The sequence below is a fragment of the Adiantum capillus-veneris genome, chromosome 14 (genome assembly GCF_014529385.1).
Source record: "Adiantum capillus-veneris isolate H3 chromosome 14, ASM1452938v2, whole genome shotgun sequence".
Classification (NCBI taxonomy): Eukaryota; Viridiplantae; Streptophyta; class Polypodiopsida; order Polypodiales; family Pteridaceae; genus Adiantum; species Adiantum capillus-veneris.
In genome coordinates this window covers 139,627,916-139,645,950 of record NC_140944.1, presented here as the reverse complement: position 1 = coordinate 139,645,950, position 18,035 = coordinate 139,627,916, and positions in this window count along the sequence as shown.

Sequence of the window (18,035 nt, the reverse complement as noted above, 5' to 3'; positions counted from 1 at the left end):
GAGAAGATGGAGAGGCTTTCAAAGAAAAGAGATCTTGGATGTTGTAGAGTTCAAAGCAAGGGAACATCACCAAGGTGGAGGAGTCCATCCATATTCCAGAGGAAGAGCTTGATCTCTTGTTGCGCACAACAAACGTGCCCACCCACTAGATAAACAATAAGGATTATTTACTGCTATAAAATATACAAAACCTCTTTGATCTAAGAGAGGACAATTATCTTGCTATTTTGGTAGAGTGTACATAGCATGATAAAGGCTTTATGGACGACAATACACCATGCCCATTGCATTGCTTGATACAGAATCTGAAAAGTTTATTGATCAGTCCCATGCAGGAGAGAGTGTACTAAACGTTGTTTAAAGCTATGAAGAGCAAGGGCTTCCTAGAGATGAGGAGTTCCAACAAGTTTAAAAAAGATTGAATATTGAACACATGGGCAAAGAAGTTCCAAGAGAAAGCAAAGAGAATAAATCAAGCTTTTCCATTGACCTTTGGAAAGAGGACCTTTTTTAAGATGATAAAAACCCTAAGGTAAAATGGTAAAATAGATTTTTGCAAGCACATTATTTAGGTCAGCGAAACTGCATTTCTTTTAACTGATTTGAGGGTTTTTTTTTTACAGATTGATATTGTATATCCTGACAAGTTTCTAGGGAGAGGGAGGGGCTCCAAGCCTTTGGATTTGAAAGAGGGATCAGAGTTTGGGCGATTATATTGGGAATCTCAATAAGGAGACAATAGCTATCGACCACATGAAGCTTTCCCAATTACCTACTCTCTCCATACTTGCACTAGTGGCTCTGTCAAGGGTGGTAGGTTCACAACCAATATGATTTGGAGTGGACAAAATCATACTTCTTGAGAAGCAAGAAGCTATGCTCTAGGATTTATGGGCTCAAGTAGGAGTACTTAAAGTGGAGGGGGAAAAATGGAAAGCCTAATGTTGGCTCAAGCAACCAGAATTGATCCTTGTATTATCCCCCCCTTGCTTCCTTGCCACTATTGTAAAAATCTTTCACTTGTAGATGATCTATTGTATGCACCCTTCCTTTTTTATATACTCCTCTGTACAGCTGTAGCAATATCAAGATTATCTAATAAATTTTTAGTCTTTTGTGATCTTGTTCCGTCCCACATTTGTTTGTAAAACCACTAGAATACTTCTAGCAAGCTATTAGCTTTTCGAGATCCTCTACCATTGTCTAGTGTGTTTGAAAAACCTGGTTCTTGCGCTCCATACCTTGAGTAGACGAGATTGACAAGCTTCCATATTTCTTACAAACCAAGCAGTGTGATTGTAGATGATGTGGTGCACAAGAAAAAGATAGTTTCTTTAGTAACTTATGCATGCAAATATTGAAGCAAATTAGTAGAATCAAAATTCAAAAGTATTACATGTATTGTGTGAAGTGCAAGAACTTGTCATAGCTTTCTTGAATCTGTTCAACTCTTTCTTAAAAGTTGGAGAGGTCATTTTTTCCAATGACTTTTATCACAGTAAGAAAAGACTGCATCCAAAGCTTCCCACACTTTTGCCTTCTCATTTCTTGCTCTGCCATTAACTCCATGGTCCTTGAGAGCATTGAGTAGAGCCTTTCATTAGTTTCATTGGACTTTAGATGAACCCCTATCCAACTTTACATGAAATCCTAAGAATGTTATAGCCTTCATCCCACCAATAGAAGCTTTTCTAGGAACATTATGTCCACCAAATGACCTCTTGGGGTTTGAATCAATCACAACGTTCCCCCCATGAAGTCCAATATCAGACAATACCCTCTCAATACTTTTTATGGCAGTTTCTTTGGCTGATAAATGGTTGCAGTTTCCATGCAAACCCTATGTAGAGGTGCACAATCTTCTCAATTATTTTACAAAGTGTATGCAGTGTGCAAAGGTGGATCTTTGAAAAGAGAATATCTAAAATAGTTTGAAAGTTTGGATCTTTAGAGTGTACATCTCCCCGTTGTGGTATGAAGAGATCTATTCATGAGGGTTATTAATACTCTCTCAAGCTTTCTACCCTTCACAATTTCACTCTCATCTTACTTGATGACAAAAAATGGCTTTCCCATTCACCTCAATATGTTGAAGATCATAGAATTTTATCATCGCCCTTTGCAAAGTGCTGATAAAGTCCTTCTTCTTACGAGGATATATGTCATTGATGTGGAAAGGCTCTCCAAGAATCTCCATGATGTTGGAATTAATTATGAGCGTGGCCTGTTGAACAAATGATGGCTTTGAAAGCAAGGACCCTTTCACTCTTGACTACTTCAAGTTTTTATTGGTGAGCTTCATTAGCTTTTGGTAACTTGTCTTACTGATTCCAACTTTGTCCAAAGTGCCTTGAACTTCATTTTTGTTCAAAGTAGAACTTTTTACAAATCCAATGATGCATTTTTGTCTAGAAACCCTAGATCTTTATTGATTTTAACTTTGTCCAAAGTGCCTTGAACTTCATTTTTGTCCAAAGTAGAACTTTGTAAAAATCCAGTGATGCATTTTTGTCTAGCAACCCTAGTTTTTTTTTCATTCAATAAGTTGCTAGCAACAACATGTGGAATCACTTCACAAAATGATTGTGATGCACCTCTCATGTTTCCTTGTGAACAGTCTGGTTGAACTAAGGACCTGAGGTAAACAAAAAGAAATACTATAGCACCCAAAGATACCAACTTGCAAAACAGATATCAATTTGGTTTTAAAAAAAACAATTTTATCTCACTGCTTTGATTCTTCTGCTGTGCAACCTCCACTTCTTCACTTGAGACTCTATATTCTTCAAATTCCTTTGTCTTTATCGATGGCCAAGCTTTGTCCTCTTTCTTATGGCTATATTCACCAATGATTTAATGGTTCTTTAACTTCTCCTTGCTTTCTTGAAGCTGATGATTAGGAGAATCCTTCAACTATAGTAAAAAATGGTTTTCCAGCGTAAGAATGTCCCTCTCTGTTTGCAAGGTTTTGTTTATAGCCTAGTAGACCTTTCATACCATCTCCTATAAATCTCATCAATGAAGAACAATTGAAAAATGGTGGGGTGCGGTGATGGGGTCTATGGGATACAACCTACCATCTATCCATAGATCAATGTGCTTCTTTTGTTCTAATCTCAATGCTTCTATGGCAAAAAGAGGAGTTTCACAAAGCCTATTTCTTTTTCGGAGAGGGGAATATTCATCTTCCAACTCGACATGGAGATGATAGATACCTCTTTTAGCAGGATTCATGGAGATGATATGGGAAAGATGATAGAGTTGCATATGGTGCAAAGAAAGGTGTAGAGAAAGGACATAATGAGCAGAGGGAAATTTGAAACTTGGACCAAAAGAGAAAAATCGTGCATTGGGAGGGAGAATTTTTGGGAAAGGGACACATTCCCAAGAGGTTTGAAACCAACACTACATGTGGGCCCCCAAAAATTGACATCCCGTTCACCCAGTAAAAATATAAAAATTTTTCCCTGATTTTGAGTTTTAAATTTCCTTGTTCGTTTTTTCAAAAATGAAAAGTATTTTCTCTCTCTATCATTTCTTACAGGGCGAATTTGAGACCTCAAACTTCCCCTAATGCAAACTTTCTCGACCAACAAAAGACACATTTGGCATACACACCTTGATAGCACCGACTATACCTTGCACCTAGTATCTACCCCCGTACTCTACCATAGACCTGCTAGCTTCCACATACTTGCTTTGCACATGTCCATGAGCTGATCAAATTTGGTTGCACCATCGTTCTTGTAAAACCCTACCTTCTAGTTCCTTTGAACCCATTGCCATATCGTGCCTGCCAAGCCAATTATCATCGGGCATTCCTTGAAAAGGTGAGAGATGTCCTCACTTGACATTTTGCAACCCGAGAATCTATCTGAGCTAGTGATTAAGAAGAATCTTAGGTCAAAGATCACCCTCCTTGGGTGGGAACTAGTAGGTGGGATTGGGTAACCCTCAAACGTTAAGGATCCTTTTCACTTTGAAGACCATAAAGAAACTCCCCTTTTCTTTCTACAAAAGTGGAAAAATCATGCAATCATTTTTTCATGTATAGAATCTTCCAAGATCCCATATCAAGCTGGACTTTGTATCAAAACTGCCATGCAAGGACTTACACTTGAACATGCAACATCACGCTTATTTACAAAGCACTAGCCTGAACCAGTTTGCCAAACCCATCTCCTTGTCTCCAGTGCAATGCACTTTGTTAAAAAAGAAAAGCCCCAATAGCTGCCTCGCCCCTTGTTGGTCCGCGCTCCAACGTTGCGCAACAACTAGCATCTGCCTTGGTCTTCACACGACACTTGCCATGCCATCTTGTTGCCTTTTCAAAGACAAACCTAGCATTTCCCTACGATTCTTCTTTTAAAAAAAGGGGTTTTCCCCTACCTTTTTCAATTTCCTACAATTATTTTGAAGGGTAAACTTTTCCTACCAAAGGTCCGTGTCGACACACACCTTTTTTATTAAGTGAAAGACCCCATTGAAGGGATGCATGTCAAAATGCACCTTGTGTGTCAACACACATGTTTTTTTGTGTTGCTCAATGTGAAAAGGGTCCTAGTCAAAGTGAAACACATAACACATCACAACAATAGTTCCATTGCTTTCTTGGATAATCTATTTGAAGTTGGCAACACATAGATCCTTATCGACCCCTCGACACTTCCTGGCCTTCCAAATAAGGTGTAAGAAGAAGAATCTAATAACTTGACTATATATAAAAATTGCTTGGCTTTTCCTCCCTTTTTGTCCCAGGAACAAATCATTCTTGGAGAACCCTATCTTCCAAGTCCTTTGGATCCACTTGCATATCTTACCTACCAGGCCTCTGATCCCAAGCATTGAAGCCAATACCACGAATCTTGTCACTTGTCGACATGGCCCCCATAACACCTTCCACAAAAAGATCTTCATTGACACAGGTCACTGTGGATCCCAGATATTCTTTGCAGATCCATCCGCCGATCCTCCAGCCATTGTATTCCCCAATGTTTGTTGAGGGAGCGAACCAATCCGCCTTGTGCACAAGAGCATGGTATATACGCTTGGTGTGTGATTTGAGGAAATGGCTACTCTGGGGCCATTGCCAAGCTTTTCACTCAAGACTGGGTTCATAGAGGGGCATCAAGAGATTGTCCAGTCTTTCCATAGATTTATTGATCAACAGTCTCTCATTGCAATCGAGGTGAAATTGGGCAGCCAATTGGTCAGTCTCTTTCTAGCTTAGGTGATGTCCCAAAAGTGGGACAATCGATGGAGTCCTTTGTTATTCATCTTTCTTGCAATCTCTCTCCAATAAGGGTTCAATAGTCCACTGGCAAATTTAGAGAGCCATGGGACCAATGTGTTATGGAGTATTGGAAGTATTTGGTTATCTGCCCCCACTTTAATGCCTTAGTTGTTATGTTGCACTTGCGTACCAACTCGTTGTGCCACATAGTCTCATACTGGTGCACTAAGGGGCTAGGAGTTTGTCATGAACCTCTATCCCTTTTCACCATATCCTTGGTCATAATAGCCCTTGTCTGGTCTTGTTTTTCAATCAAGACCATGAACTTGCACATTGGGCCTCAGCATGAACAACAAGGTTGAGGATCCCTATACCACCTTGTTTCAATGGTCTAGCAATTGACCCCCATTTTGCCCACTATCAAGATGTCGAGGCTTTGGTGTTATTCTTCCATAAAAACCTTTTCACCAATTTCAAGAACTCTTTCCAGTTACATATGGCTATTTTGAGGAGCGGGCTAGTGAAGGCAGTGCAAGGGAGCATGTAGGAGTTGATAACTTTAATCCTCACGAAGGGAAGCAACACATACTCCCACCTTCTCATTTTTCTCATGACCTTTTAGAGACCCATTGAAATCTTTTCTTGTGCATTATGGCTAGCCCAAAGGGGGACTCTTACATGTCAAAATATCTCCCTTTGGGAAATTGTCCTTCCCCTTTGAATTTGGTAAATTTAATGAACAAAGGCAGGTGATCTCACAGGCTTTGTGTTGTCATCACCTTCATTTTGATGAGCGATGGAACCCAGTTGGATTAAAAGAGATTGGTTTTCTCCTCTCAATAAACAGTGGCATAAGCAATGTCCAGGGTCTAAATGGGGAACGCTAGCCAATAACATATGGGACACCCAATAGCCCCATGTGATGAAAATTTTCTAGTGGAAGGTGTTGTGGGAAACTATTCTATATAGCACTAAGATTCTTGTTGGATTAATTAGATCGGATAGGTGATCAGGTTGCACACAACAGAGTGCAAGAAGCTTTGCTTTAAAGATAAATCCTTTTTCCTCGGTGAGCTGAAGCAAAGGTCGCCACCTTCGTTCTTTTGCACGAGCCATATTCAAAAAAGCATTAAGTGGATTTCCAATCAAACATAATTGAAAGGTAGTAAGGCCAGATGGATTGAACTCTTACAAGAGTTGGATTATGAGCTTATGTATCATAAAGGGAAATATAATGTGGTAGCAGATTCCATTAGTAGGATGCCTATGATAAATGAATTTACTTATTTCAATAGTGATATTCTTGAATCATTAAAAGGAAAATGTCAAGTTGATCTTTTATATTCCAAGATATGGGTAACCATTCAAAAAGGGGACCTAGAACAAGAGGTTTCCAATGAGAATGAAGCATAATGGGTGCTTTAGAACTTCAAGGATTCAAGTTGAAGAATTTTGTCATAGATGATGGCTATTTACTCTACAAAGGTAAAGTATGTGTCCCAAAAGATGAAGAGATTAGGTACGGGATACCTTATAAGGGTCATGATAATTCAAGAGCGGAACACCTAGAGGTAAACACGACTCGTAGTCTTGTTAAGAGGCAGTTTTTTTGTCTAGAATGTGTAAGGACATCCTCGAAAATGTGGTTAAATGTAATAAATGCCAAATCAATAAGGGTGAAAGGTTTAAGATGGGAGGACTGCTCCACTCATTAGACATCCTTTCAGGAAAATGGGAGAGTATCTCGATGGACTTTATAGTTGGATTTCCTAGAACATAGAGGGGACACGACTCTATCTGGGTAATAGTGGATAGATTAACCAAAATGGCTAGGTTTATTTCAACCAAATTTGATGTTAAATCTCCTAAATTGGCTAGATTATTTGTAGAAAATATATATCGATTATATGGATTACCAATAGATATTGTGTCTAACAGAGACAAGAAGTTTAATAACCATTTTTAGAGAGCTATTTTGAAGACGTTGGATACTAAAGTAAGCATGAGCACAACTGAGCATCCTCAAATCGATGGTCAAACTAAAAGTGTTAGTCAAATCCTAGAAGATATGCTACAAACATATGTAAGTAAATGGTAAACTACCTACGCAGAGTACTTACCTATAGTAGAGTTTGCATATAAAAGTGCTAAGCACTCTTCCACTGAATAGTCCATTCATGTCAATGTATGGGTTTCATCCTAGAGCTCCTTATGCAGTAGGAATGCAAGGAAAAATTTTAGGAAGGTGTAGATTTTTTCAAAGATATGAATGAAATGCTAAAATTTGCTAAAGACAGAATAAAAGGCTCAAGATAGAGCAAATGTTGGGTGGGCACTTCCTAAGCCTAGTCTAAGTCTTTGGTGAGAATCATCTCCTACTTGTAAAGGCTTATGTGGAAAATAAGCCTTTTAGTATCTTAGATATTATCTTTGCTTGTATGCAAGTCAAAGGCTGAATCGGATAGCTTTCTAGAATTATAAATAAAAGCTTGCCGTACATATTCTAATTATATGCTAAAGGTATTCTATTTACATTGTATATTCAATATTGAAAATGTGTACCCTCTCTCTCTCTCTCTCTCTCTCTCTCTCTCTCTCTCTCTCTCTCTCCAACTCTGCACCCACCACACTATTCCCAACAAGTGTGGCACCAGTAGCATTTTTCCTTTATAAACTCCCTTCTCCTTAGCTTTGTTGTTGTTGACGTTGCCTTTGAGAGACTTTTGGACGTTGTCCTTCCTCTTAGGCTCATTACGGTCCTTGTTTTCCATGGGCTTAAGATTTCTCTTAGCCCCTTGTTGGAAGTTGATTTTTGAAGCCACCATGGTATGGTGTATGACCACATATATGGTGCGTGGCCTTTGGGAGTTAACATACTCCGCCATATCCTCAGTTAAATATGCACAAAATTGTTGTTTTTTCTCTCCAAAATCCATCTTTTTGAAGACATGGCTTTGAGATGTAAATCCCAAAACTTGGGAGAGCTTCAAGCTTTGCCATTTGGTGAGTACTTTGTCTTTGGCATCGGTAGCCAAAAACTGCTTCATGATGGAATCTCTTAAAGCTTTCCATGTTCGTGGAGCTTCACCGTTTGCTCGTAGGCTAGACCACCATTGCCTGGCGGACTTTTGAAAATGCATGGCTGAATGACGTAGCTTAGAGGACTCCGTGAAACCCTCATCTCCAAATGCTGCATCGAATTGTTGGATAAAGGCCAAGACTTTGTATGTAGCACCAAAAGTGCCATCGTAGGTAAGGAAAGAGATGTTCTTTCCTCTCTCTTTGAGCTTTTTGAGCTTGGACGACCTCTTCCAGGCGGCATAGGATTTCCTATGGCCTCTTCTTTTAGGTGGTTCAAGAGCTGCACCATCACTTTCTTCAGAAGAGGAAGAGTATGAGGAGGATGGAGAAGAGGGTGACCTCTTTCTCACCTTTTTCTTCTCTTGTTCCTCCTTGTCTGCACCATCACATTGTTTAAAAGAGGAAGAGGATGAGGAAGATGGAGAAGAGGGTGACCTCTTTCTCGCCTTTTTCTTCCCTTGTTTTCTCTCTTCTCTCTTGAATTATGGTGTAGAGAAGTATGCGATGGTCTTCTCCATTTAGGGGGTGTTGGAGAGCGTTTTTCCCGTCGTCTTCATCGAGCCATCTCCGTCGAGGTGGCAGGAGACTCACTTCTTTCTCGTTCTTTCAATGGGGGCTCTACCGTTGAAACTTGGGTTCTCCTTTGAGAGGGATATGCATCATCAAGTAGTAAATTTTTGAGCGCTTCATATGGATCCTCCTCTTCTTCCCTTATCGGAGAGAGTCCTCTTTTGGAAGTCTCACCAAGAGCTTTCCTAGGTACTCTCTCTTCTTGGTGGGGAGTTTGGAGAATACCATGGATGCACAGTTGTTGTAGCACTTCACCTTGGAGGTATGGGTTTGCCCAGGGCTTGTTAAAGCCTAGAAACAAGACAGTCTACAAGCATAGGGGCATCATTAGTTGCTCTTTCATTAGCAAAATCAAAGCTATCAACATTCATTTCAATCTCTTTTTCCTTGTCGGCCATACTAGCAAATTTTAACTTGTATTTTGCACAAAACTCCCTCTGATATGATTGCTCTTCCAAGCCTATCAATTACCATAGTCCTAATTATCACGGGCCTATGATATCGCAGCACACTTGAATCATTTCCTAAATTCTTCCAAAACTTTTTATAATTCTTAAGCCCTAAATCACTTCTTCATGGGCCTTAACATACTCTGCCATTGGTATCAAAGGTGAATCTCCATGTGGTAACATTGGATTTCCTTTTATGTCTGTTTTCCAAAGGCAAATACTTGTACTACAGCTTGATACACCTACATGTGCCTTATATTGCATCATTGGTGTCTCATGTTGCAAAAAAACCTAAACTGAAGTAATTTGGAATGGCCAACAAGTATGTCTTGTCCATCACAAAGATAGACATCACAATATTTCTTGAAGTCAGGGACCTTTGTGAGAAAAAATGGAGCTAGAGATGAAGATGAGCTATTACGTAGTGTATCCATACAATGTCGCAAAGTATATGTCTATGTAACTCTCAACTTCTTTGAAAACTTACTAAACATGGCATCTATGTCCTCATGTGTATGCCCAACCATAAAAAATCCTAGCTGGATGGTTTTGAAAATGGCTCTTGCAACAAGCATTGACAAACAAGCAAATAAGTATCAATTTTTGTTTTTCCCTGCACAATTATCTAGTTGTAGTAACAAGTTCTTTGGCATATTACAAAATGATATTCCCGATTCCTCTTCTGTAGTTTCTAATGGTTGGGAAACGGGCTCTTTTCCATCACCCAAGTTGTGGAGGTCCAAAGAATCCCTTGAGTTCAAAGCATGTAGTAATGAGATATTGCTCCTTGGTAGTCCATTTGTTGCTAGATCACCAAGAGCATGCTTATCTATCCTCTCTAGGTTATGTAAACAATTAGCAATCAAGCTAATTGTAACATTTAGATCAACTTCCCACAAACCATTCAAGAAAAATTGACCATAATGACCTTTTCCATGTCCATGAGTGATTATACCTATCAATTCCATTTGCAAATTGTATCCTAAATCTAGACCCTTAGGAACAACGCGTAATCTAGGAATAGTAGTCTTCTTTTGATCCATCTTATCATGAACTATGCATACATACTTTTGTGGTTGAGTTTTGGAATATGTGCCCATGCATAATAGAGGCTCTCCCAACTCTTTTGTTGTGCCATGTGAACTTCTCTCTCTCTTAAGAGAAGAGATCTCTCATCAAGAGAAGGTTTAGCTTCTAGCCTTGCCTTGATTGAACTTCAAGCATTGCACTTAGAGAACTCACTTGTATTTGTTAAAATGATTTTATCCACAAACTCATTTAGCAGTGCTCTTGCTAAACTAGTATGTTGGAGTCCTCTTCTCAATGTGCATGTGTTACCATGCACATATTGGAACACACCATTTTCAAAATTCTCCTTGTAGCAGTAAAATGATGTATTTGGTATGCTATGTAGCTCATACCATGCTGTATAACAAACAATAGAACCATTTAGCCTGAATTGGTATTGCATCTCATCTTTCTGATAGCATAAAGATAGAACATCATAAACATAATTAGTGTGTGCCTTTTGAGACTCTCCCCAAGATTCTTATCGTAACCTTGTCACCGTATCACGATCTGCAAACTGATAGTATTTTTGTTCACAACATCAATGCGTGAAACCCTTTGAATTGACTCATTTGAAAGATAAAAAGAAGAAGCTGGTGCTACTCTTGTTTTTTGAGTTCTGTTGATAAAAAATTATTGTCTCTTCCTTAACAATGGGACAATGGTACTCCCATCAACATTTTTTCTAGCATTGTGATCATTGGATATATCCTCACATCTAGCATGCATCCCATCAATAGGGACAAAGCATTTTAATGGTCTCCCATCCAACACGATTGTCTTCTTGATGGGCCAGTTTACTAAAGTGATGCTACCAACTTCAGGCATGTTCTCACTAATTGCATTCTCCCTTTCTACACCCACGCCCATAGGATCATCACCGATTACATGAAAGTTGACGTAATCATTTGGAAATACATATAAGATGGTCCCTTCATGCACAATCTGCATCATTGTGTCATCCTTTAAAACTATCCTTTGATTTCTTTAAGATTCTTGTATCAATGTTTCAAACTATGGGCTTGCTATAGGTATTGCATCTGTAACTAGAGGATCAGGTTGATCCCCTTGTTCATCACCACTATAGCTTTCATTTGTGTCAATTGGATTGTCATTTATCATGGAAGATCTCAAAAGAAGCTCAGGCCATCGAATGGCACTCCATAATGAAGTTTGGAGAGATGTAGTATCCATTGTAGGAAAAAGGAGCACCACATCCTTCAAATATTTCTCCACTAGTATAGATACATTTCCTTGATCTATCTTTGTACCATTACATGTGGAATTTGGATATCACACACAACCAATACCAACAACTTCATTATCAACTATCATATGCACTTTCTCCCCAAATTCAAAGTCCATCCTGCAAGTGAAAAACAATACCTTGTCAAGTTCATACTCATAGTTAAATTCTCTTTGAGGAAAAAGTAATGTTTTTTCATTACAAATACATGAGGGTCATAAATATTATAATTCCAAACACTTTTGATATGAGGAGCCCCAATCAAGTGTAGCTTGGACAAGTGGTGAACCCTCTTTCTCAATTTTAATCCATGATTCAATAGGGTTTCTATTGGGTGGGTGGAGGAAATGAAGTTCAAATCCCCCATGCTTCAATATGAAATGGTTTTTCATAGGTTGGACAAGTAGTCAACCTAGTTCTACATAAGTTATACAAGTGCATAGGTTGAACATGTGGTGCAACAAAAAATTACAATCTAGTAATCTTGTATCAATGCCCAATTCCTTGCATTAAGAAGTGATAGCCCTTTGATATGAATATTGAACAAGTGGTGAATCACTTGCCGAACCTTGGCTCCAAAAACCACTTACTATATTAGATCATAGCTTGGACAAGTGGTGGACCTAGTTCTTATGCCCAATATCATCACTAAAATACTATAAAACTTGCTTCTCAATGTCCAAGTAGCCCTTGATTATTTCAATGGAAGCAAGGTTTGAGAAGTGCTAGATATTAATTGGCTCTAGAACCCCCTCACTATATTAGAGCATAGCTTGGAAAAGTGGTGGACCTAGTTTTAAAGCTCAGTGTCCAAGGTGAACTATTGTAGGAACTTGCTTTCCAATGTCCAAGTAGCCCTTACTTTTGACAATGGAAGCAAGGTTGAACAAGTGGTGGATCTTAAAGGAAAAATTCCCTTGCTATATTAGAGCATAGCTTGAACAAGTGATTGACCTACTTTTAATATTTCCAACGTGAACTAGTGTAGGACCTCACTTCAAAATCTCCAAGTAGCCCTTGTTTCTTTCAATGGAAATAATGCTAGACAAGTAGTGGATCTTGAAAACAAAATCCCCCTGCTATATTAGAGGAAAGCTTGGACAAGTGGTGGACCTAGTTTTAATGGCCAATGCCAAAGGTGAACTACTGATGCAAGAATGACGTGGTTGGACTAGTGACAGACTAAGTAGTGGATAGTAAACCAGACCTACTATGTTGGAGTATAGCTTGGACAAGTGATGGACCTAGTTTTAATGGCCAATGCCAAAGGTGAACTACTGATGCAAGAATGAAGTGGTTGGACTAGTGGTAGACCAAGTGGTAGACAGGGTGGACTAGGCCTACTATGTTAGAGTATAGCTTGGACAAGTGGTGGACCTAGTTTTAATGGCCAATGCCAAAGGTGAGCAACAAGAATGAATTGGTTGGGACTAGTGGCAAACCAAGTGGTGGATAGCGGACTAGGCCTACTATGTTAGATTACAGCTCTTGGACAAGTGGTGGACCTAGTTTTAATGGCCAACGATGCAAGAATGAAATGGTTGCTAGTGATAGACTAAGTGGTGGATAGTGGACTAGGCCTACTATGTTAGAGTATAGCTTGGACAAGTAGTTGGACTTAAATGGCCGATGTCGGACTACTGCAGGACCTTGCTTCACAATGTGAAAGGAGCCCTTGAAAGCAAGGTTGAACAAGTGGCAGACCAATACGTGGATCTTGAAACCAATACCCTCTTGCTATAATAGAGCATAGCTTGGACAAGTGGTGGACCTAGTTTTAGTGGCCAATGTCCATTGAAAACTATGATGAGCTTTCTTCTGTACATAATTGATTGGGCTTGGTTGGATAGGTAAAGGAACTCTATTCCCAATCCTTGTGGGAAAAAAATGCTTTTCTTCCCCTTTTCTTCATTTGGCTTCTGATGTCCATCAAACTTGGTAGGCACCCTTTCCCTTGGTGTTTACAACTTATTTTACCCATTTGAAGCTTGATTTTGAACCGATAAGTAAGAAGTAAGCCAATTTCAGTCTATTGACCAAGTGGAGGGGGTGAGATGTATACTTCTCATGGTTGTCAAACCTTTTGGGAAGGGTTTACTGACTTAGAGTATCATATGGGAAGCCTCACAACCCAAATTGGTGTCATAGTGGCAATTAGAAGAGAAAAACATGATTTTCTCCTTGGCTACCACATTTGAGCTTTGATTGAAGCGAAACTTGATTAGCCCCTTTTACATGATGATTTAAGGTTGATGATTCCTTTACACTTTAGTTTGGACTTCTCACACAAGCTTATGACTAGTTTTAGACTTTGACATTGTGGAAAATCTAGTACGTGGAATGCATAGACTCCATTTCATGGGGAATCTTTGTACATATGGTTTTTATCATAGATTGAACATGGGTGACACCTTCATAGCCTATGTTACTCAAAGATGCAGAGTGAGAAGAGAAAAACTCGATTTTTTCTCTACTTAGCATAAAAACAAACTTTTTCAAATATGGGGCCATTTTGCCATCTGAAAGAACTCTCTGATTGTGAGATCCCATCACCAACTATTGTGTGGCACAATTTAGTTGACTTGGTTGGGGTGATTATTAGAAGCTTTGTGTGAGATCTCTCGTCAATATGACATCCCCTTACTATTTTATGTAGAAACAATAGTTTCTTGAGTTATGAGAGTTTTTTGATGTCAAAACCCTCTAAAACAATACCATACTAAAGCTCTTTCACAAAAGTGTGTCGCCCTACTAGTTGAATCCATTGTTCAAATTTTGTACCATTTTGGCCGCGAAAGGAAAAACATTATTTTTTGTTGCAGAGGATTTTCATTGTTGCCAGAATAAAACTAAAGTCTAGGGATATGTTAGTAGACTCAAGGGTGAGCTACACATGGAGTCTTGTCATCATTGGGTGCTCCAACCCAGTGAGACATTTTTTTTTGCGTGTTGGTTGACCTAGATCTTTTTGGGTTTTGTACTGATTTTGGTATGCACAAGCGTCAAACCATACATAAAAAAAGGGATAATATCATTGCGACGCAAAATATAATGAAATCTAATGAAGATGGTATTGTTGCTATGCAAAAATAGAGCACCCGGACATGCATCCAGGTGCTCTATTTTTGCACAAGGGTGACATAAGCAATAACTTCTTTGCCTATTAGATTGTGTCCTTAATATGCGAAAATAGAGGGTGCTCTATTTTGCATAGAGACGACATAGGCAAACAAATTTGTGCCTACTAGATTGTGTCGTTGCTATGCAAAAATAGAGCACTCAGAGGCATGTCCAAGTGTTGCATAATAGAGCACTCGGAGGCATGTCCGAATGTTCTATTTTTGTATAGAAACGACACTTTTGTTTTTAATGCAATGACTAGGATGTGTCATTGCTACGCGATTTTTGTGTATTCAACAAGGCATCTGTGTACATTATGCTCATGTATGGACGACACACTTTAGAATTGCATTGAAAAAAATATTCTACATAAAAATCCGATGAAAATACGTAACTTTGTGCTTGCTCAACAATATTATGAGCTTTATGTTCTATACAAAAATCTTAACAAAATAAGAAGGATCAATAAAAAATGACATATATGAGTACTTTGAGAGCTATAAATAGTATTTCAATCATGTGCCTCAAAACATGTGCACAACTATCAAATCCATGTGCACAATGGTCAAATCCATGCATCGTAAATTATGTCAATTCAAAATTTACCTAGGTAATTGTGTACAACTATATATAGAGGCGTTCGCCCCAAACAATTATTTTCATAAGTTTTTCAAATCAACTCCATTCTTCTCTCCACATTGCTCCACAAAGTTGATTTGAATCAGACCTTCTCCTACGACACCACTTTCTCATTTTCTATACTCCAATCTTTGGATGCTCATTGTAAGGTGAACTTTTGTAATTTTAACGTTTTCTCTGTAAATTTTGCAACATAATAATTTTTCAATCTATGTCGTCACTATACAAAAGTAGTGTTTTCGGCCGACTACATTATTTTTGCATAGCGACGACATGAAAGCTTATTTGAAATTTTTTTGTGCTTGTGCCTTCTCCACGCAAAAATAACGTATTTGGACATGCATCGGACAACCCTAATTTTGCGTAGGGAAGACGCAAGAGATATTTTTTGTAAGGGTTGTATATTGTCCAGTCCTTTTATAGGCCAAAAGGGTTGACCTCTCTCATGAGAGGCAGCTGTGTGTAGCCACCCTTGTGTAAACAAGTCCAAGCTGGACTCTCCAATGCGCCCATGTGTGGCCGCCCTTGAGAAGACAAGTCCGCCTTGAAATCAGCCACCGACCATTGAATTCAGCCATGGACCATTGACTTTCGACAAGCCGTTTTTTAACCACTTTTCGATTGCCTTCCGGCCATAATATTTTGGCGAAAGGGAATATTCCGATGGGTGTGAATTTTTTGTTTTTTGGCGAGTGCTTTTTCTTACACGCGATGGATTCTCCTTATAATGGGGGCCTTACAAATGTGCGTTTCAAGACTAAAAGTTGCAAGGGGTGAATCAGGCTCCATACTTAACAATCTCCCACTTGAAGACTGATCTCCACACCAAACTTGTGATTGCTTTTATTCCTAGCTTCTTATCCTTGAATGCAAAAGCTCAACTTCTCCTTGTTGACTACCTTTGTAAACATGTATGCAGGATTTTCACTTGTGTGTACCTTTCATAGCTTTAGTTGTCCATCTTCCAAAAGAGTGCGTATGAAGTGATATCTCACTTCAATGTGCTTTGTCCTTGAGTGAAAGACTGAATTCTTTGCAAGATGAATGGCGGTTTGACTATCACTGTACAAGACACAATCATCTTGCTTGTATCCAAGCTCCTTTAAGAATCTATGAAGCCACAAAATCTCTTTGCTTGCCTCCATCATTGCTACATATTCTGCTTCCGTGGTAGAAAGTGAGACCACTTTCTGCAGCTTTGAAGCCTAGCTTAGTGATGTGCATCTAACTGTGAAGACATAGCCAGTAGCGCTCCTTAAAGTATCTTTGTTACCTGCCATATCTGCATCAACATAACCTTGCAAGAAAATATAAGTGCCTCCAAAATGCAAAGCATTTGTTGTTGTCCCTTTTAGATACCTAAGTATCCACTTCACAACTTGAAAATGCTCTTTATCTAGATTGTCCGAAAACCTACTCACAACTCCCACTGCATGTGCAATATCTGGCCTTGTCCATACCAAAGCATACATTAGAGAACCTACCGCTGGAGCGTATGGAACTTTAGACATATAGGCTATCTCCTCTTGTGTCTTTGGACACATATCCTTGGTTAGTTTAAAGTGACTAGCCAAAGGTGTAGAAACTGATTTTGTATCTTGCACTGCAAACCTTTCTAGTATCTTTTTTATGTAATCCTCTTGAGATAGTTTTACTGTCTTCTTTGTCCTGTCCCTTGATATCCTCATATCGAGTATCCTCTTTGCAACACCTAAATCTTTCATTGAAAAATATTTAGATAGCTCCTCTTTTAGGTATTTGATGTTATGCATGTTAGCACTTGTAATCAGCATGTCATCAACATACAACATTAGGATGATGAACTTCCCATCTCCCAAATTCTTTATGTAGGCGTGGTGATCTGAGTTGCATCTTCTGAATCCGTGATCCAGCATCCATCGATCGAACTTCAAGTACCACTGTCTTTATGCTTGCTTTAGACCATACAAGCTTTTCTTTAATCTGCAAACCATTTTCTCCTTACCCTTTACTTCATACCCCTTTGGTTGAAGCATGTAAATTTCCTCCTCTAAGTCACCATGAGGGAATGCCATATTTACATCCATTTGCTCGAGATTTAAGTCATGAGAAGCCACAAGGATTAAGAGCCTAAATGAGTTTATTTTTACAGCAAGAGAAAATATTTCATTAAAATCAATACCTTTCTTTTGAGAAAACCCTTTTACCACAAGCCTGGACTTGTACCTTTTTTTCCATCTTCTTCTTCCTTCAGCTTATACACCCATTTGCTTTGCAGTGCTTGCTTTTACCTTCAGGCAACTCATCCAACTCCCATGTTTGGTTGCAATGTAATGAGTCCATCTCCATTTGCATGCTCTTTATCCATTCTTCTTTAGATTCATGCTGCATAGTTTCTTCGTATGATTTTGGATCGTCAGAATCTTAGACCAAGAGATGGTCGAAGGAAGGAACGAACCTTTCTGGAGGTCTACTTGCTCTCGTAGATCTTTGGGGCATAGGTTGAAGCTCCTCATTTGATTGACGTTGTTTCACATTCACCATTTGCACTCCTTGAGTCTTCAACGTCCTCAAGCTCCATGTACTCATCAACTGTATCTTTTGTTTGTTTTCTTTCCAAGTAATCTTTGTACATATTTTGTTCATTGAA